General features: G+C 36.4%; 2 non-coding genes and 1 pseudogene across 2 annotated transcripts; all 3 read right to left on the minus strand.

The window, feature by feature from the left end:
* Positions 1–22,236, minus strand: part of LOC134326480 (E3 ubiquitin/ISG15 ligase TRIM25-like) — a 514,462-nt pseudogene that overhangs the window by 105,088 nt on the left and 387,138 nt on the right.
* trnaq-uug (transfer RNA glutamine (anticodon UUG)) lies at positions 16,382–16,453 on the minus strand. The gene has a single exon. It is a non-coding gene; the product is annotated as a tRNA-Gln (tRNA).
* trnaq-cug (transfer RNA glutamine (anticodon CUG)) lies at positions 16,774–16,845 on the minus strand. The gene has a single exon. It is a non-coding gene; the product is annotated as a tRNA-Gln (tRNA).

Genomic DNA, 22,236 nt, shown 5'->3' on the forward strand with positions numbered 1-22,236 from the left:
TAAACAAGGTTTTGTCTAGTTTGTGGAAATCATTTTATCCAGTTGATCCGCTATTGTTTTTCTTGTGGAAAGTGTTGTGCAGATGTTTAGACGTGGCGTGTGCATCTCTATTTACCGTCCGCTCTTCTAAACATCTAAGGAATTCCCACAAGAACAACAAAAGCGAAATAATGAAAATAATTAACACAAAATGGACAAAACATTGTTTATTAGGGACGGAACATTTGATACCGAGGCTTTAAAACTTGTTTCACTTTTGTAACACTGGACTCAGTGTATCGGAGCTTATATTAAAGCAGCAGGAATGTGCGGATTGATTCAAAGCTTTGTGCTGTGTTTTATCTCACTCACTATATAAGAGACAATCAAACCAGGGTTACCCACCGTCCTGTAAATACAGAATCCTTCTTTATCTGGAGACTAAACACCGCGTTCAGTACTGAACTGATACAGGACGCTTTGTTCCGTATTTTTATCAATGGGAGACGGTGTGGTGTATAAAACAGAAGGAAACTGCTGCTTAATTCATTATATTAAGTAGTGTTCACTTTTATTCTTAGTAACGTGACATAACCTGTTTAATACACCGCTGTATGAGTAGCACAGTGGGCGGAGTGCGTTGTTTTGCCTAAAATATGGTTCTGACTTATTATTATAAAGAATGAAAATAATAAATGTTAAACACCATAAATAAAACCTTTGTTCTCATGACTGTGTAAGGTCCCCCCCTGCTGCTATAACCAGCGCACACACACCGTTACTAAGAATAAAAGTGAACACTACTTAATATAATTCCCACCGTCTCCCACTGATAAAAATACGGAACAAAGCGTCCTGTATCAGTTCAATACTGAACGCGGCGTTTAGTCTCCAGATAAAGCAGGATTGTGTATGTTACAGGACGGTGGGTAACCCTGGTTTGATTGTCTCTTATATAGTGAGTGAGATAAAACACAGCACAAAGCTTCATCAGTCCCGCACATGCTGCTTTAATATAAGCTCCGATACACTGAGTCCAGTGTTACAAAAGTGAAACAAGCTTTAAAGCCTCGGTATCAGATGTTCCGTCCCTAATAAACAATGTTTTGTCCATTTTGTGTTAATTATTTTCATTATTTCGCTTTTGTTGTTCTTGTGGGAATTCCTTAGATGTTTAGAAGAGCGGACGGTAAATAGAGATGCACACGCCACGTCTAAACATCTGCACAAAACTTTCCACAAGAAAAACAATAGCGGATCAACTGGATAAAATGATTTCCACAAACTAGACAAAACCTTGTTTATCGTCACCATCACAAACTCCGTTCACTTTATCGCTGAGAAACAGTTTGATTGACAGCAGGTAAGCAACACGCACTTCCGGTTTATTGTCCCTGCCTTTTCCGTCAAATATGTGCGGCCGGGAAGTGCAAAACAAATATACATTTTAGAAAACAAAATTACATATGCCGAAAATAAATTTACAAGTGCTGAAACACTTTTACATATGCCAAAACAAATTTACAAACACTGGGTACCCGAGCACTTGTAAATTTGTTTTTGCTTTTGTTGTAAATTTGTTTTTGTTTTTTTGTAATTTTGTTTTCTGAAATGTAAATTTGTTTTGCACTTCTCGGCCACCGTATCTGACAGTGCAGCCCCTACATCTCAGTAGATTAGATGGGTTCTACCATCTGAGGGAATTCTCCCCTCCCTAATGTTTAAGTTGGTTTGGCCCACGAGGCGTCTTTTATGGAGCGCCGGTAAAAGTGAATATAGCAACGGAATAGCGCAAACCAACCATCAGGCTGTCGTGAAGAGGAAGAGGCCAGGTGGAGCCGAAACGGCCAGGTGAAGGCTATTGCGCAACATTTGCAATGTCAACTTAGCGTAGTTTATTTTGTAGAACCCAATAATCCAATAATAAACCATTAATCACAAATATCCAGTTTCAAGCTGAAAATAATAACCATAATTTGAAGTGTAATATATTAAATAGCCTAACTCATTATTGGAATGTTTTTGTTCCGACGCTACTGTACTGATGATCCCGAGGAGGCCATGAGTTATTTAAAATATTATTTAAAATAACATAGCTATTTGTAATGTAAAATATGACTATACATGAGAATATACATGATATATGTTAAATTGTTCAGACATTCAGAAAGATGTCTAACGATAGCCTAATTTATTTTAGCAAATGGAGACAAATAGCCTAAATCACTATCAATTTTACACCATCATAATATAGGCTAAATTGTGTAAAAATTTAAAAAAACTTCAAGCATGTTATGTTATTCAGCAAAATAGGCTGACCCTTAAAGAAATGTTTTTTTAGCCTCAGAGCAGCAGATAAGCCATGTCTCATGTCTATAGGCAATGACACCGTTATTAATAAAGTTATAGAAACCAGTGCACTGCTTAGGAGGCTTTTGATGCTGTAGGTAGCCTACTAAATAAGCGTGTAGTGAAGCTACTTGAGAGTTTAGTGTACACCTAACAATAGAGAACCTCTCTGTTGGGAAGACAAATGCAATTTTAATTTCAAATAATTTTTATTTCAACTTATTGCTCCTGTACAAATGTAAATACGTTTTCATCTTTATCAAATTTTTTTACCTTTTAAATCTTTATCTGATTTAAATTTGAATTAAACATGTTTAAGTGAAGTGTTTTCTGTTAACTTACCAACATATACCTGAACTTATACCCAATAAAAAGGCATTGTAAGAGCTAGCTGCTGTTTCATTTATTCAGATTGCTCCTCCATAGAAAAAGTGGGCCGGGTTTGGGCATGAAACTCCCGGGCTGAAAAAGGGGCCCACTCCGGCCCTGTAAATACATTACCATGAAGTATACTTTTAGTTCAAATTAAGTTTCATTACATTTAATATACTTCTCAAATACTTGTTTTCATAATATACATTTGGTATATTTTTGCATAAATGTTAAACAATTTGTATTTTTTAACATAAAGTTACTTATTGGTACAGTAGTAAAACATTTTTACTGTTTTTGTTATTTTAAAATGTAATCATTTTAAATATATTTTAGCACTCTTTAAATATTTTTAATACTCTGTTACTTTGCATGTAATTAATGGATTTCACATGATGCAGTGATTATATTTGCCAGGAATTCACTACATGAATATTTATTCAGTGTGTTTGGATGAATGAGTTAAAATATACATTTCAAGTATTTTGACTACAACTCACAATAAAGCTAAACAGTTTATTTAACATACCTTCAGTATACAGATTGAACTGTAATTACTGCCTGAGTGGTGCAGCGGTGAAACTCACTAACATATACAGAACTGACATGTCAAAGTCGCACGTTCGAACCTTGCGTCTGCTAAAAGTCTCAAAACCACCTCAGAACATAAAAATAGCGACCCCTACTGGTTGATGGTTACAGATTTCAGCATAAAATGACAGGCCAGTGATAGCTCAGTGGTTAAGGTACTGGACTAGTAAACAGAAGGTTGCCGGTTCAAGCCCCGCGCGGCACCACCAAGTTGCCACTGTTGGGTCCCTGAGCAAGGCCCTTAACCCTCAATTGCTCATTGTGTAAGTCGCTTTGGATAAAAGCGTCTGCTAAATGCTGTAAATGTAAAATACATATATTTAAAGTCTATTTTTAATATCCTTTTAATGTACTCCAAGTGCACTTGGAATACTGATTAAGTGTGTTTCAATTGTACTTTAAGTGTATGTGACACATGGAGTTAAATACACATGCTGTAGTAGTCTAAATTTAGTACAGTTTAGTACACTTAATACAATTAAAGTTGAGCTTTTGCATTATTTTTGTACAACTAAAGTATATTAACGCTCCTATTATACCTTCAAATTTACTAACACCTTTTATGCTCGGGGTCAATTTGACCCCAGCAATTTAAATCTCCAGAAAATGATTATAATTAAAATTTTTACCCAAGTTTATGTCACATACTTTTTGTTTGTTCAGATCATCATTATGGGCATGTATTGTCTGAAAGGACAGAGCCCACAAAATGCAACCAGACATTCATCCACAGTCACGTTGGGGCCTGGATTGTAAAGAAAGGGTAATCGCTGAACCCACTTGTCCCATACATCCCATATTGCTGCAAGTTTGTCAGACTCTCGTCGGCCCTGCCTTGTTTCTCTGTCATCAAAGTGTATGACACGGGAGAAAACATGGAATGTGTTTAGAGACATGGTGGCTGGAAATATTGCCCTTTGTTAGGATAAATCTTTTGTTCAAAAGGTCCTGAAGAAAGCAGTCGAAGGAAGTCCAGAAAGTACTCTTTAAAACACTTTATTAAGTGTAAAAATAATCTGTGAATATATGCCAGAGCTAAGCTGATCAGCGTTCTTTTCTCCTGCAGTCTAGACACACAACCACAAAAGCAAGACCCTGGTTTCTGCCCGCGCCGTCCTTTTAAACTAGTCTAGGCTCCTCCCCCGCTGCTGCTGTTGGAGCCAATGAAATGTGCTAAAAAGGCCCAGGCTCCGCCCACCCCCTAAAATGGCAGCGGCCATTTTGAACAATAGACCATGCTGCCTGGATGTTGTAAAACTTGGAAAATGCCATAAAACTGAAAAACCTAACAATCCCCCCTTGGAAGCATCTTAATGCTTCCACATTAACTTTTAACTATAGGTTAGGTGTTTCTAGATCCCAGGAGATAAGGATAGCTGTCAGCAACCCCCCAATTTAACCCCTTCTGACTACATGGCCACTGGGCTGAATTTTATACAATAAAACGTTTCTAAAAATAAAAAGGCTACCAGTTAAACTAAAGGAACCGTACCTATCGCAACAGCTCCTAACCCTGAAACAAACAAACAAACAAAAAATAATAAAAACAGGAAATCAAAATAAAGTAATTTAAAAAATAGGAAATCAAACACGAGAAAAATAAAATAAAAACAATGGGTGCGTGGCTTCTACAGGAAGTCCGTTCAGGTTGTCCTCCACCAGACAGAGCTGCAGATATTCAGAAGGGGCCCATAGCTCCTGTGTCTCTGCATGACTCCTAATGTCTTATGGATTCTCCCCTGTCGGCCTTACCTGTTTCCACAGCAGCACAAACATTTCCTAAAAATAGCAGAGTACCAAACATACAGTGTATCACGAAAGTGAGTACACCCCTCACATTTCTGCAAATATTTCATTATATCTTTTCATGGGGCAACACTATAGACATGAAACTTGGATATAACTTAGAGTAGTCAGTGTACAACTTGTATAGCAGTGTAGATTTACTGTCTTCTGAAAATAACTCAACACACAGCCATTAATGTCTAAATGGCTGGCAACATAAGTGAGTACACCCCACAGTGAACATGTCCAAATTGTGCCCAAAGTGTCAATATTTTGTGTGACCACCATTATTATCACTGCCTTAACCCTCCTGGGCATGGAATTCACCAGAGCTGCACAGGTTGCTACTGGAATCCTCTTCCACTCCTCCGTGATGACATCACGGAGCTAGTGGATGTTAGACACCTTAAACTCCTCCACCTTATACTTGAGGATGCGCCACAGGTGCTCAATTGGGTTTAGTCCATCACCTTTACCTTCAGCTTCCTCAGCAAGGCAGTTGTCATCTTGGAGGTTGTGTTTGGGGTCGTTATCCTGTTGGAAAACTGCCATGAGGCCCTGTTTTTGAAGGAAGGGGATCATGCTCTGTTTCAGAATGTCACAGTACATGTTGGAATTCATGTTTCCCTCAATGAACTGCAGCTCCCCAGTGCCAGCAACACTCATGCAGCCCAAGACCATGATGCTACCACCACCATGCTAGACTGTAGGTAAGATACAGTTGTCTTGGTACTTCTCACCAGGGCGCCGCCACACATGCTGGACACCATCTGAGCCAAACAAGTTTATCTTGGTCTCGTCAGACCACAGGGCATTCCAGTAATCCATGTTCTTGGACTGCTTGTCTTCAGCAAACTGTTTGCTGGCTTTCTTGTGCGTCAGCTTCCTTCTGGGATGACGACCATGCAGACCGAGTTGATGCAGTGTGCGGCGTATGGTCTGAGCACTGACAGGCTGACCTCCCACGTCTTCAACCTCTGCAGCAATGCTGGCAGCACTCATGTGTCTATTTTTTAAAGCCAACCTCTGGATATGACGCCGAACACGTGGACTCAACTTCTTTGGTCGACCCTGGCGAAGCCTGTTCCGAGTGGAACCTGTCCTGGAAAACCGCTGTATGACCTTGGCCACCATGCTGTAGCTCAGTTTCAGGGTGTTAGCAATCTTCTTATAGCCCAGGCCATCTTTGTGGAGAGCAACAATTCTATTTCTCACATCCTCAGAGAGTTCTTTGCCATGAGGTGCCATGTTGAATATCCAGTGGCCAGTATGAGAGAATTGTACCCAAAACACCAAATTTAACAGCCCTGCTCCCCATTTACACCTGGGACCTTGACACATGACACCAGGGAGGGACAACGACACATTTGGGCACAATTTGGACATGTTCACTGTGGGGTGTACTCACTTATGTTGCCAGCTATTTAGACATTAATGGCTGTGTGTTGAGTTATTTTCAGAAGACAGTAAATCTACACTGCTATACAAGCTGTACACTGACTACTCCAAGTTATATCCAAGTTTCATGTCTATAGTGTTGTCCCATGAAAAGATATAATGAAATATTTGCAGAAATGTGAGGGGTGTACTCACTTTCGTGATACACTGTATATACATTGTAAACAATCCTGAACTAACCCCTTGCGTTTTGCAGCTAAACTATGTGTGTTGCACTTAACTAGTGTTTTCAAAGATGGTCTATGTGTCTGCGAACTATATGTTTATGTTTTTTTCTCCTAGTCTAACTAAATTCTCCCCCCTCGTCTTGTTCCGCTCCGTTGATTCCGCTGGACTCTTCTTCCACATAGTCGGTTTTGTCGGGCTTTTCTGCTGTGGGTTGTTCCCTGTAGGCAGGTCCAGTTAGTGCCACTTCTGTCCCTTGGAGTGGGTCTTCCAGTCCCCTCAGTGTCTGCCTCTGCCAGTCCTTCCCAGTCTCCTTCCTTCATCACGGTGTGTGATTAGTAGTGCTGGTCCTCTCTCCTCATCTTGTCTGGTCGGTTTTACCTTTAATTAAGCAGAGTTAGTAGCACTTATACTGCTCGAAGTGGGTCTTCCGGCCCACCTTCAAGGGTATCCTCCTCATCATCATCTATTACAAATCTTCCCATTAACACCCTGATACATGGGACACAACAACCACATACCACTAAAATTGCCGTTCCCACGCATGCTGACATCACCAAACTTGCAATAACTTCCTTCCATGGCCCAAACATCCCTTCTAGCCACTTAACCCATTCATACACACATACAATCATACAACAGACAAACATATAAGCTACTTACCCAGCCCTCACCGCAGCCACCCCACTCCCAACAACGGGATACACGGCCACGGTGAGCTTAGACACCACTGCCGCAAGGCTTTCTGGGTAAAGCCCGTGCCAGACCCAGTGGCGACGCTACACTGCCCCCTCCCTAATGGTCAACCGTCCCGGTGACCCACTCACCAGCGTCCACTGGGTGGCTCCATGTCCGGACCGCACCCCATTACACTGCCGAGTCGCTCTTCCACCCACTGCTGGACCGGGCACCCTGCCCCTACAGCCACCTGGGCTAGCGCACTCGCACAGACCGGGCATATTGGCTCACCAAACCATCAGAGCCACCCAAACACCACGATCCCACTTCTGACACCAATGTGGCGCCGGCGAGTAAGGAAGGTTAGCGTCAGGGCCGCAAGTGAGCTGCCTTTGGCAGTTCATTCAGTGTTTTAGGGACAGACACCCATTCATACACACATCCCTTCTGAAAAATGTCCCCTGTTTATCGGTTCTGGTTTGTTGCTCCTGAAACAGGTGTAATTGTCTTTATAAGCTTTGATGTTGGTTGGAGTTGGTTCCTGAGTTAGTGGGTGAGACATGGATAAATTCCCTATGTGTTAAATTAGACATTTTAGACCGCTTTAAACAACCTTTCGAGCAAAATCTGTAACACGTATTAAGACAAAGATAAACTGGTTTTAACGAGACACACCCTAGAACAGAAAATTCCTGCCTAGTCGAAGAATACAAGTATTCTTTTAACATTCACTGGCACAACTCACTCGGTTGTCCAAACACAACTCAGACAAAAGAACGTAAACCTCAGTACAACAACAGTGTCTACTGGAAACAAACAATTACTTCACCACGACCGACAATGGCCCTATGGAAACAAACATATACTTCAGGGCAATCGACAGTGATCCCCTGGAAACAAACAATTACTTCACCGCGACCGACAATGGCCCTATGGAAACAAACAATCACTTCACCGCGACCGACAATGGTCCTATGGAAACAAACATATACTCCAGGGCAATCGACAGTGATCCCCTGGAAACAAACAATTACTTCACAATTTGTCTCTCATACTGCATTAACCCTTCCTGCTATATAAAATTCCACTTCAAACAGTTCAAACTGATCAGAGCAGAAGGTGCATACACATTACATCTAACATTTTCTACACTTATTCTACTTCATCATCGGCGCATGCTAGAGAGCCTTCAAATTTTCTAAATCACCTTTTTCCCAATACAAAATCACCAATCCACTATTTATTATTTACTCTGCCATACTTAAAATAACAGCTCTGCTATATCAACTTCCATCAGTCCTACAAACCCCTGACTTATATTATATATTCATTCAGATTTTTACCCCAACTTTGTCACTGGTACTAACACACATCCTGCTTCTAACAATACAGACTACATTTCCCATAATCCAACAGACTCTCACATGACCATCTCCTGCTCCTAGTCAGCCAATCCCTCACGCTCATCATCACCAGCACTTTGATCCACTTTGGCTATCTTGAATCACATTAAACTCTACTTAAACAGTTCCATTTAGTTAACTCACTGCAAAATACTACCAACCTATACTATCTCTATTGTATTATTGTTACATCTCCCTACAAATGTCATTAACCCCACATCACTATGGTACCTGCATCCCTACTCTCACTAAAACACAAGCACTTGTAGCTCTTTCTAATTTACTCTTGTAACCAAAACTTTTTCTACACGAATTATTGTTATTCTAATACCTTACTGTAAAATACATCCAAAACCTCTATAAGATGTTACCGAACCCCTCACTTTTTATTATGGAACCCAGATCTTCAGGTGGATGTCTATTAAAACACACTACTGTCCCACACGGTCTTGAGATTTCACTGCATAACGTCTCCATCCAGTCTCACATCAGCTTTCCCTTCCTCTTGTCTGATGTCATTACTTTGGCATTCTGTACCTCAGCACCCCAAATGCCTCTTGAACACTGCTTTACTCAAACATCAGAATGCAACAACAGCCATGACACACATCTGCAAGATCTGGTATTCATAATTTTTACATCATCTTTGGTACTGCATAAGTGTCCACCATCCTCAGCCAGTACACAGTAGATTAAATATCAGACTTCTCTTTACTCATGCAGGGCCTGCAGTTTATGGCCTCAACCCCCCGCTGGGTTGCTGTGTGTCTGTGAAACCTATGACCTGGGTCTCCAGTCACCCCCCTTCATGTACTTCTCTCCTAACAAGTTATTTTCTTCTCACTATTCCCTCAATCTTTAAATTGCACTCGTCTGCCACTCATCTATGATCATGCATAGTATTGCCACAAGGTTTACTGCACCACATTGAACCAATCTAACTTCTTCAATGAACTATATAGTATAAAATGAGTGAGTTGACCTGATCAATTAGCTAGAAAAGATTCATCGGATACAACACAAGCATCAAATATTACCAATTGCCAATTAACAATTTCCAAAAAATATTACCAATTAAATTGAATCTTACCGGAGTCCGTGTAAGCAATTATATTTAATCTCCTGAGACCCGAGCTTTGATTTTTTCAATGCATTTTCCCTATTCCTTTTGTTTTTAACCTGGTTAGTTGGGTGACACGGTGGCTCAGTGGGTAGCACCGTCGTACACTGTCACAGCAAGAAGGTCCCCCCTCCGCGGAGCCCGCATGTTGTCGTGTGGGCCTTCCCCGGGTGCTTCGGTTTCCTCCCACAGTCCAAAGACATGCCAGCGAGGCGAACCAGAGACACTGAACTGTCCATGTCTGTGCCCGATACAACCTAAATCCCGTGCAATGAGCAACCACCGCTCCCTGTCATAAATGCAACCAAAGTGCAAAACATAACGTCAAAATCTCAACAAAGAAGCAAACAAACTTTATTAGTGTTCTAGTACTTTTGCTACCACTAGCTGGCAGACAAAAGTGTCCACTAATGGGGACAATCGATCGAAGTTTAGCAGGTCAAGGAATAAGGCATAACAAAACCAAAATGTAATGTCCTCATATGTGACCGCAGGGTCGCAAAAGGTTAATCTCACCTGAGTCCATCTCATCTGAGTCCGTGCAAGCAGCAGCGCTGAGAGATACTACAGATTGCTACAACTCGCTTTTCTCTAAACAGGAGGTAAGGCTGAAGATTACCTTCACCAGGCGTCCCTGAATCTGCATGCATATACGTACGTCTGCCAGTCCAGCTGCCCCAGCACAATGTATCACAGGATTTCATACACAAAGCGGCATATTAAACATAAATTCCCCCCTTTTTCAAATTTTACAATCAAATCTTGAAAATAAAATATTAAATAAACCTTCTAAATGTGTTTATCCTGTTGGAAAGCACAGAATTTTAAAGTTAGTTCAATCAAAGTCTGGTGTTAGCTGGACCTGTAAACAAATAATGTCGTTAGTGAGCAGTGGAAGGTGTGCAACAGCTTTGTCGGCAGTGTCACCTCTGGCATTGTCCTGTAAAATTGGAACAAAACTTTACTTAAATAGTTCCACTTAAATTGAATAGGAGGGACAATGACACAAAGTATCATTTGCTAAAATTTTAACTAAGCCCACTTGTTTCCTGTCTGTTGCAGCATCTCTGGATGCAAATCCTTTCACAAACATTTCCAATTCAGGATTCCTATCAGGCCCAGAAAAAATAGATAGAGTAATACAGTCATGATGTTCACCATCTCCTGCAATTAGTAAAAAGTGGTAGGATTAAGTACATTACAGCATTTGATAATAATGTTCAATTTTAGGAGTACACTGTAGTATTTATACAATCATTAACTTGATACGTGAGATGTTTTCCTTTCAGTTATAGAACATAATTTGGCACTAACCGAGTTAGATAAGTATGACCCTCAAGATCACCTATTATAACTACGGATATTTCTGTATCAGACAAAGACAGAAAGAAAATTCTGCACAAATCCAGAAGGGATTTGTGCAGGATCTGTACCTGTCTTGTACAGAAATAGTGGTACCTTCTGGCATTATTTCCAATTTAATTCAAGAGGCAAACAAATGATCACACCTCATAAGATTTATAGGGCTATGAAATCTCACTCTTTACAACTACACAATATTTTAGATATAGTAACATATTAGCTTTTACCTTTTACTTGTATTCAGCATTTGTACACAGTGAAAAACACGACCTCACTCTCAAATAAACATAAGCTTTGACAATATATAATCTAATATATTACCATATGTCCTAATCAGAGGTGGAAAGAGTACCAAAAAATTGTATTCAAGTAAAAGTACTATTACTTTAATTAATCTTTACTTAATTACAAGTAAAGTTACTACTCTGAAAATCCACTCAAGCAAAAAGTAGAAAGTAACTCATTTAAAATGTACTCACCGAGTAAACAGCAGGGGGTCTCCTCTGTGTAATGTAAACGGGAGTGGATACAAACCTCAACAGTAGTTTTTAATTCAAATGTAATAGAAGAAATGTTGTCCTTAACTCAAAAGCAATAGAAGAAACATGTTGATACAACAATTAAAACAGTTAGGGATATGTAATGTGTCATTTCAAATGACATAAAACTTTTTCAAAGACACCCACTAGCTATGTGTCGTAAAATGATTCGAATCCATGAATCGGCTCTTCTAACCGAAACAAAGGAACCGACTCTTCCGGCAGTCGCCATGTAAACACGCGGCTCTTCAAAAGGAACCGAGACAAAAGACTCGACTCCCTGTCGCAACTCACTGAATTCGCTGCAGCAGTTTCACAGCCGCGATTTCTTTCGATTTTTTTTATTTTATTTATTTTGCTCGGTAACAGATGCTATTCAAAATGTAACAATTACTAATACAAAACATACTTAAGCAAAAGCAAAATTACAGTCTGTGAAATGTGCTTTAAAAACTACTGTGTTACAGTAACCAGTGCGATCAGAGCGGTAACACTAAGCACTGGATTCGTGTATGTATGTGTATTGATCGAATTTGTTTAAAATCATATCCCCGCTATTGAAACATTCCCCACTTGCGACATATTGATGTCGAATTATTGCCCAGCATTACCCCACACATTAAAACAAAAAAACAATATAACAATCTCTCAACAATACATGCAAAGCTCCTAACACGATTAACAAGCGTTGGGTTAGTCAAAAAATGTTTTAATCTTATTCACTATAACAACTCTGATTAAGGAGATTTTCCTTAACTATGTGTGAAAATGTCCTATGTCACACATGGATGAATTCCACTCTTTCCTGGTTTAAGAACCTTAAAGTTCAAGAGCGCTATCTACCTTAAAACACACTTAATAAGGTACCATAAATACTTCATCTTAACTCAGTTATCTTAAGATTATAAAAATAAAGTTGATTATAAAATTAACTGCAGTACTTACCCAATCCAGGCGTACAAAGATAGCCGATGGACAAGATACAAGCTGCTCACATGGAGCCAAAAAGGCGGATACACAGAAAACCACGCTCAGCCCTCCCAGAGCCAAAATGGTGGACAGACAGAAAACCACGCTCAGCTCTCCCAGAGCCAAAATGGTGGACAGACAGAAAACCACGCTGCGTTCTTCAAGAAACAAAATGGCGGATAGACGGGAGACCACGTTGCATTCCCAAGACAAAATGGCGGACAGACAGAAAGCCAAAATGGCGGACAGACAGAAAAACACGCTGCGTTCTCAAGGAACAAAATGGCGGATAGACGGAAGACCACGTTGCATTCCCAAGACAAAATGGCGGACAGACAGAAAGCCAAAATGGCGGACAGACAGAAAAACACGCTGCGTTCTCAAGGAACAAAATGGCGGATAGACGGAAGACCACGTTGCATTCCCAAGACAAAATGGCGGACAGACAGAAAGCCAAAATGCGTTCTCAAGAAACAAAATGGCGCCGACAACAAAAGAAACCACGTTGCACATCCAGCACACGGTTTCACAGACAAACATACACAGAGACTTACTGACAAACAAAACTCCTGATGTACTGTTTTTCGAACCTGATTTAGAATTTAAAGTAATCAAATTACTCCAGCCCCGTTCCCGAAACAGCCAGGCTAGTTAGAATTTTAGAACGACCGAATAAGGCTAATTCCGTTACCGAAACAGACGAACTAGCCGAGTCTCGTTTCCGTAACAGTCAGACTCCTTTGAGATTAATAATCAAATTACCCGAATTCCGTTACCGAAACAGACGAATTCGTTAGAATTTATTACACTCGAATAAGGTTCGCTCCGTTACCAAAACAGACAAGCGTCCTTTCCCTTCAATTGTGTTCCATACACAATGGCGCCCTTAACATTTATTTTAACCGGTTTGGTTCAAATTCAGATATCAGGAAACACAAATTTTTAGCTCCAACATATATTCACAGTTTTAAACTATCTAATGATACTTTAGTAATTTAATCAGACACTTACGGATTCTGAGATTCACTTTCACACTCAGTACACTAAATAATAAATGCATCTAATATATATACAGAGAACGTCTGTTTACTTTAAGCAGGCGCGCGCCCTGTACTGAGTACAAAAGATACTTTCAGAATTCCTGGTCTTACCTCAGTCAGCTGAATTAATTCTGATGCAATCCTCAGACCTCTTGAACCATCCTCTGGCTACCATTTGTTAGGATAAATCTTTTGTTCAAAAGGTCCTGAAGAAAGCAGTCGAAGGAAGTCCAGAAAGTACTCTTTAAAACACTTTATTAAGTGTAAAAATAATCTGTGAATATATATCAGAGCTAAGCCGGCCGGCGCTCCTTTTCTCCTGCAGTCTAGACACACCACGTAAGAGAGAGACCGCGTCTCTCTTTCCGCCAGTTTTTAAACTAGTCTAGGCTCCTCCTCCTTTACTGCTGGTGGAGCCAGTGAAATGTGCTAAAAAGCCCCGGGCTCCGCCTTCTGCCAAGAGATTATGGCAGCGGCCATTTTGAATAGACCATGTGGTCTGGATGTAATACTTCCCATATTAAATGTACGTTTTTATGTTCCGAAAAACCTAACAATGCCCAGGTCTGCTCTAACTGATAGCGCTCAGAGTTTGGCTGTGAGATTGCGTAATACCTTTACAGCCAATGTAGAGACAGTATCCATCTCACCACCTAATACTTGTTTTTCATTGGAGAAATGCAAAAATATTAGCATATTTTGCTTTTGATTGGAGGACCAGCTTATATCCCGCCCCGCTTTTTGCATTTAGCCTCTCGGATTAGTCTAAACAGCTGTATTTCACCAGCCGTCACCATGGATACACATTACGCACGCTGAAACCTGGGCTTCTGAATCAGTAGAGTGAGTCAAACTTCCCTCTTAGGGCTGATAATACAGTGTGAATCTATTTAAACGACTCAGTTCGTGAAAAGTTCAACCGGCTGCCTGTATCTTGTTACAAAAGTAGCGGTTTGTATATGTGTGTGTGCGCTGGGGGAAGGGAGCGGTGACTGGCTCCCTGTGAGAGTTCATCACTCCAAAAAACACTCAAATGTTATAAATAATGACTTTATAAAGTATAAATAATGCATTTTACACATTTTATCTGCAGTATAATCTGTTTATTGTCAGTTAGAAAGCTATGGAAAGCTTTGGAGAGCAGTAAAGTGTGATGCCACTCCAGGTGCAATAACTCAAAATCAGAATGAGTTAGAGGTCTAAAATTTGGGCCTGTGACAGAAAACCCCTTTGGCTACAACTCTATAGTGTTGTGTAGGTGGTCTGCAGACCTGCAGTCCTACTTATACTCACTGAAACTTTGGATTTAAAAAAAAATGTAAAAAGCGCCTACATTTTGGGGGGTTTTTGTCATCATTTGATCATTGTAACATAACATCATGGCATTTGGCTGTGTTTTTCTGATACTTTAAAGGGTTTTCTATAACACTGAAGTATAATTTTTGTGTTATCTTATAAACTTTCTGAATGAGAAGCCTTAGAAACTAGGTATGTCTTTCAGGCGGAAAATGCACAAAAATAGGCCGGACTAACAAGGGGATTTATTAATTAATGCTGTATTTTCTTAAATGTATTTAATCCAGCACAAGGTTTAAACTGCACAACCCAACAAGTTAAAATAACCCATCATGTGTTCTGTCCAATATTTGCACAGTGCTGGGTTGCCAAATAACACATTTTCACCTGCATTCGGCCTTTTCTTTCCTGTATACCAAAAAAGAGTCACCATTGCAGATCTACCACATGTTACAAAAACACTTGAGACACTTTATTTTTGCAATTTTTTAATCTTGTTGGTGTCACATTGTATTGAAACTAAAATAAATAAATAAAAACTTAAAATTATAAAGCAAGTGTTTAGGTTCATTAATCATCTTAACAAACTAATCAAGCTCGTCAAATTTCAGACAAAAATCTCAGTTGGAAGCACAAGATTCATTTATTTATAGACGGTGCTGTTTATGGTTTTACACTTAAAAACATGAACAGTTAAAAAATAACAACAAACACGACACCAACAATTAAATAATAAAGTCACAAATCTGTACCCAAGCAACAAGCTGTAATTTATCTAGCACCACTAGATGGGAACGATCTCTGTACAACATTTTGATCTTCACTTTAAAAGTCAGTTCAGTGTGTTTTACTGTAGTAAGAATAGCTCCACATGTTGTGTACGTAGTGTTTATGGTATTTAAGCTGGATGGATAGATGGTAGTTAACATGTAATCTAAGGTGACTCTTAAGTTTATTCGCTGCTGTTGGCTTATAAAGTTGTACTGAACAAACTGGCTCGTATTTTGGCACTGATATACCTTCCTGAATGGTGATCTGCTTGGTTGACACAACTAGCACAAGTAATCGCGGTCTACACCCCACAAGCGCTCTGTTGTACTTGCACATGAGCTGAACGCTACCATCCTGAAACTGCTAACGTTTCTAAACCTTTAGGTAGATGGCGCTGTAAACAATCATTTGCCTTTTGGTGTTACAATTCGGCATAGAGCAGTCATATATGGAACACTATTCTCTACTCAGCATTGATAACAGTGTTTTTACCTAAATAAAACCAGGTTCCACCGAAGTTTGAACTCAGATCACTGGATTCAAAGTCCAGAGTGCTAACCATTACACCATGGAACCACACAGTGAGGTCTTACTTAAGCCCAAAAGTTAATAAATAGTAATTTAGGAGCAAGTTGGCTGTTTGATGGCGCTGTAAACAATGATTTGCGATTATATTTTGGGATGGAGCAGTCACATGTGGAACACTATAACACTACTAGTGCTATTATGATATTTGATGAATGGATGGAAATTAACATGTCATTTAAGGTGACTCTAAACTAGCACAAGCAATTGTGATGCTCTGTTCTACTGCACATGTGCTGAACACTACCATCCTGAAACTGCTAATGTTTCTCAATCTTGGACCTCACACCGGGCCCCAAATAAAAGCAGTAAGGTCCCACCGAGATTTGAACTCGGATCACTGGATTCAGAGTCCAGAGTGCTAACCATTACACCATGGAACCACAAAAGGAATGTTTTTAATGAAGAATTGAGCACAAAGGTTAATAATTTCACCATTAGCTCCACATGTTTTATGTAGTGTTTATGGTATTTAAGCTGGATGGATAGATGGAAGTTAACATGTCAGACATCCCAAGTTGCAAAAACTCATTTCAGGGAGCTAAAAAAAAAGCTAAAACCCTCTCGCACACAGCAAAGGATCTGAGAGATAACAGAACGTTTAGGAGCTGCTTACTAAGCTACTAAACTAACTGTTCGTGTCACAAACACGTGTACTAAACATTAATGTGTACTACATAGTGCACTAGACAGTGTGCAAGAAAATAGATTTATGTTCCCTACATAGTGCACTAGATTCTATATTAAAAAATAATTTATGTTCCTTACTTAGTGTACTAGATAATAGACTTATGTTTCTTACATAATGCTTTAGGTAGCGTATTAGTTAACGGATTTAGGTTCCCTACATAGTGCACTAGATAGCATTTTAGATATGAATTTATGTTCCCTACGTAGTGCACTAGATAGTGAATTAGACAATTGGTTTATTTTCCCTACACAGTGTACTAGATAGTGTATTACATAATTAATTATGTTCCCTACATAGTGCACTAGATTGTATATTCGATCATAGATTTATGTTCCCTACATAGTGCACTAGACAGTATATTAGACAAATGATTTATGTTCTCTACACAGTGCGCTAGATTGTATATCTGATAACGGATTTAATTTGGGATTGTATAAAAAAAGTCTGTGTCGCCTGTGTGTGTGTGTGTCGCTCTTGGCCGCTCGTTCTAGATTCCGGGAGATTTTATCTGACTTGTGGGAATCAGGGAGCTGCTATGTATATGCTGGAGACTCCCCAAACTTTTTCTGTACTTTATTTTACAAAAAGCCAGAGTGTACAATGAGAGGGGGAATTATGTTTCTTATTATATAATTGTTTCTCAACAAAAAACCCCAAACTTCATTAAAGTTTATTACATTAATAAAATTACTTTTTATTCACCTACAAACTGTAGTGGGTTTTCACTGCTCATGATGAACTAATTAACACAAAATCATTTATTAGTCAAAGCAAACTGATGATACATTCACCTCATAAATCATGATACAATGCTGTACTCTACATGAAAGTAAGTACAAAGTATCGGTATCAGATCGATATCGGCGATACTGGTCCTGTATTTACTTGGTATCGGATCTATATCAAATGTTGCAGTATCGCACACCACTAATACAGATGTGCTAATGGAGATGTTTTACTGCTAAGCTGCTGTTCAACTCCAGTCCAGTTGGTGGCGCTGGTGCGTCTTAAGTTGTTCTGCCAACCGCCATTAAACATCATAAGAAGAAGAAGCTGCTGTGTTTGTACTGTAGAGCCTCATCTGTAAGTAAAATATGTATTTAATTATAACCCTTATATTTAATTATAACCACATTCTAATTAATAATAAAACTAGAGTTCATAATAAAACATCACTGTGAGGATTTGAGGAGCTTTAACTCCAGTTTTATTTAAACACACAAACTATTAGCTGCTCCGCTAACTGTTAGCATCACACATGATTCAGTACTGATGAACCGATTCATTGAACCGATGAATCAGTGGATTGTAACGGATTCAGAGTTTATTCATTATTAAATCTAACATTTTGATATAAACGCGTCACATGTTCAGCTTTGTTTACAGTGTTTAATGTTTGATAGAAACAGCGAGTTCTTGTAGCTTTGTTTACAGGTTGTTTTACAGGTTTATAGTAAAAGTTAAAAGTATTAGTACAGCACTGTTATTGGGAGTGGATGAGAAACTAGATGTAAAGAACATCAGACTTCATCATTTCACTTTGGGCCACAAAACCACTTCCACCAAACTCAAAGGGTTGTTTCCCAGACAGGGATTAAGGCTTATAGTCCAGGACTACATTTAGCTTTAAATAGAGAATCTCCATTCAAAATGCTGTGTAGTCTAGGACTAGGCTTAATCCCTGTCTGTGAAACCAACCCAAAAAGTTCTATTAGAAGTCTTTTCTGTCTGATGCTGCTCAGTCCCACAATAGTTTCAACATTTTCACTCTGTTTACAGCCTCACAGCATTAAAAATAAACAGTTAAAACAGTCTGAAAGAATTTTCCTGGATTTCTCTTTAATAGGGAATAAAGTACATTTGTCTATCTGTCCGTCTGCCTGTCAGATCTTTTAATAATGCAGTCAGCAGAAGAGGGACACGTCACCCCCATAGATCTACAAAATGAAGGATTCCAAGAGAAACTAATAAAAAAGGAGGAGGAAGAAGATGGAAGTTACTTCTGTAAGTAAATGTGGAGCAATTTGCCATGTTAGTACAGTACAGTTTGGTTAGTATAGTAGAAATAATAAGAGAATGTGGATAGGATTGGATGTAGAAATGCTGATACTTCCAGTCTGGATTAAATCTAAGTAGTATTTATTTGTGGTAACTAAACCCACAACCTTCAGTTTCCTCCAGTTGTTGAGTTTCTTCTTCACATATTGATGAATTTCAGGTGAAGGATCTTTAATCCCTGTGGAACACGTCACCTCTGAGGAACACCTCACCCCAGAGGACCAACAGTGTGGAGGTTTCCAGATGAAGCCTGTGAAGAAGGAAGAACCTGAAGATAAAGATGAACTCAGTAAGTAAAAATAACATTTATTATTGAATTTATTTGTGTCTATCACTAATACTAACACTAACAGCACCACTAAACCCTCACAGTCACACAAACGACTCTAATCTCTATTTACACAAATAAAGAAAACCGTCGAGCCCAACTTGTGAGAATCTGTTCAGCCATGATAATAGAGACAGCAGCTGATCTGGTGTTAAGAACCACACAAACTACAATAATAATAGTAATAAGTGTAACTTATATAGCGTCTTTCACCAAACTCAAGGTCGATGTACAATGACAAAACAAACATAACAGAAGGGATCGATTACACATAGAATTCAAGAAGAAAAATGAAAGTATTGTGTACAGAGAAATTCACAGAGAGAAGAGATCCAGCAAAGAGTCGAGCAGAGAGTTCTAGAGTGCCTCCCATAGTGGACAACCTAAAGAAATTAATCATTCATGATGCATCATGGTACAGAACTTTATCATCAGATCAGTTTAACATTTACTAACAATCTTTATTATTTATAATGTTATAAATGTATTTATTATTTGTAATGTTATAAATGTATTTTATTATATATAATGTTATAAATGTATTTTATTATTTATAATGTTATAAATGTATTTTATTATATATAATGTTATAAATGTATTTGATTATTTATAATGTTATAAATGTATTTGATTATTTATAATGTTATAAATGTATTTTATTATATATAATGTTATAAATGTATTTGATTATTTATAATGTTATACATGTATTTGATTATTTATAATGTTATAAATGTATTTGATTATTTATAATGTTATAAATGTATTTGATTATTTATAATGTTATAAATGTATTTGATTATTTATAATGTTATAAATGTATATTATTATTTATAATGTTATAAATGTATTTTATTATATATAATGTTATAAATGTATTTTATTATTTATAATGTTATAAATGTATTTGATTATTTATAATGTTATAAATGTATTTATTATTTATAATGTTATAAATGTATTTGATTATTTATAATGTTATAAATGTATTTGGTTATTTATAATGTTATAAATGTATCTGATTATTTATAATGTTATAAATGTATTTGATTTTTTTTAATGTTATAAATGTTTTTGATTATTTATAATGTTATAAATGTATATTATTATTTATAATGTTATAAATGTATTTTATTATTTATAATGTTATAAATGTATTTTATTATATATAATGTTATAAATTTATTTTATTATTTATAATGTTATAAATGTATTTTATTATTTATAATGTTATAAATGTATTTGATAATTTATAATGTTATAAATGTATTTGATTATTTATAATGTTATAAATGTATTTATTATTTATAATGTTATAAAAGTATTTGATTATTTATAATGTTATAAATGTATTTGATTATTTATAATGTTATGAATGTATTTGATTATTTATAATGTTATAAACGTATTTGATTATTTATAATGTTATAAATGTATTTGATTATTTATAATGTTATAAATGTATTTGATTATTTATAATGTTATAAATGTATTTGATTATTTATAATGTTATAAATGTATTTGATTATTTATAATGTTATAAATGTTTTTTATTATTTATAATGTTATAAATGTATTTATTATTTATAATGTTATAAATGTATTTATTATTTATAATGTTATAAATGTATTTGATTATTTATAATGTTATAAATGTATTTGATTATTTATAATGTTATAAATGTATTTATTATTTATAATGTTATAAATGTATTTATTATTTATAATGTTATAAATGTATCTGATTATTTATAATGTTATAAATGTATTTGATTATAATGTTATAAATGTATTTGATTATTTATAATGTTATAAATGTATATTATTATTTATAATGTTATAGATGTATTTGATTATTTATAATGTTATAAATGTATCTGATTATTTATAATGTTATAAATGTACTTGATTATTTATAATGTTATAAATGTATTTATTATTTATAATGTTATAAATGTATTTATTATTTATAATGTTATAAATGTATTTGATTATTTATAATGTTATAAATGTATTTGATTATTTATAATGTTATAAATGTATTTGATTATTTATAATGTTATAAATGTATATTATTATTTATAATGTTATAAATGTATTTGATTATTTATAATGTTATAAATGTATCTGATTATTTATAATGTTATAAATGTACTTGATTATTTATAATGTTATAAATGTATTTATTATTTATAATGTTATAAATGTATTTATTATTTATAATGTTATAAAAGTATTTGATTATTTATAATGTTATAAATGTATTTGATTATTTATAATGTTATAAATGTATTTGATTATTTATAATGTTATAAACGTATTTGATTATTTATAATGTTATAAATGTATTTGATTATTTATAATGTTATAAATGTATCTGATTATTTATAATGTTATAAATGTACTTGATTATTTATAATGTTATAAATGTATTTATTATTTATAATGTTATAAATGTATTTATTATTTATAATGTTATAAAAGTATTTGATTATTTATAATGTTATAAATGTATTTGATTATTTATAATGTTATAAATGTATTTATTATTTATAATGTTATAAATGTATTTATTATTTATAATGTTATAAAAGTATTTGATTATTTATAATGTTATAAATGTATTTGATTATTTATAATGTTATAAATGTATTTGATTATTTATAATGTTATAAATGTATTTGATTATTTATAATG

This window comes from Trichomycterus rosablanca, chromosome 14 (assembly GCF_030014385.1).
Source record: "Trichomycterus rosablanca isolate fTriRos1 chromosome 14, fTriRos1.hap1, whole genome shotgun sequence".
Taxonomy (NCBI): domain Eukaryota; kingdom Metazoa; phylum Chordata; class Actinopteri; order Siluriformes; family Trichomycteridae; genus Trichomycterus; species Trichomycterus rosablanca.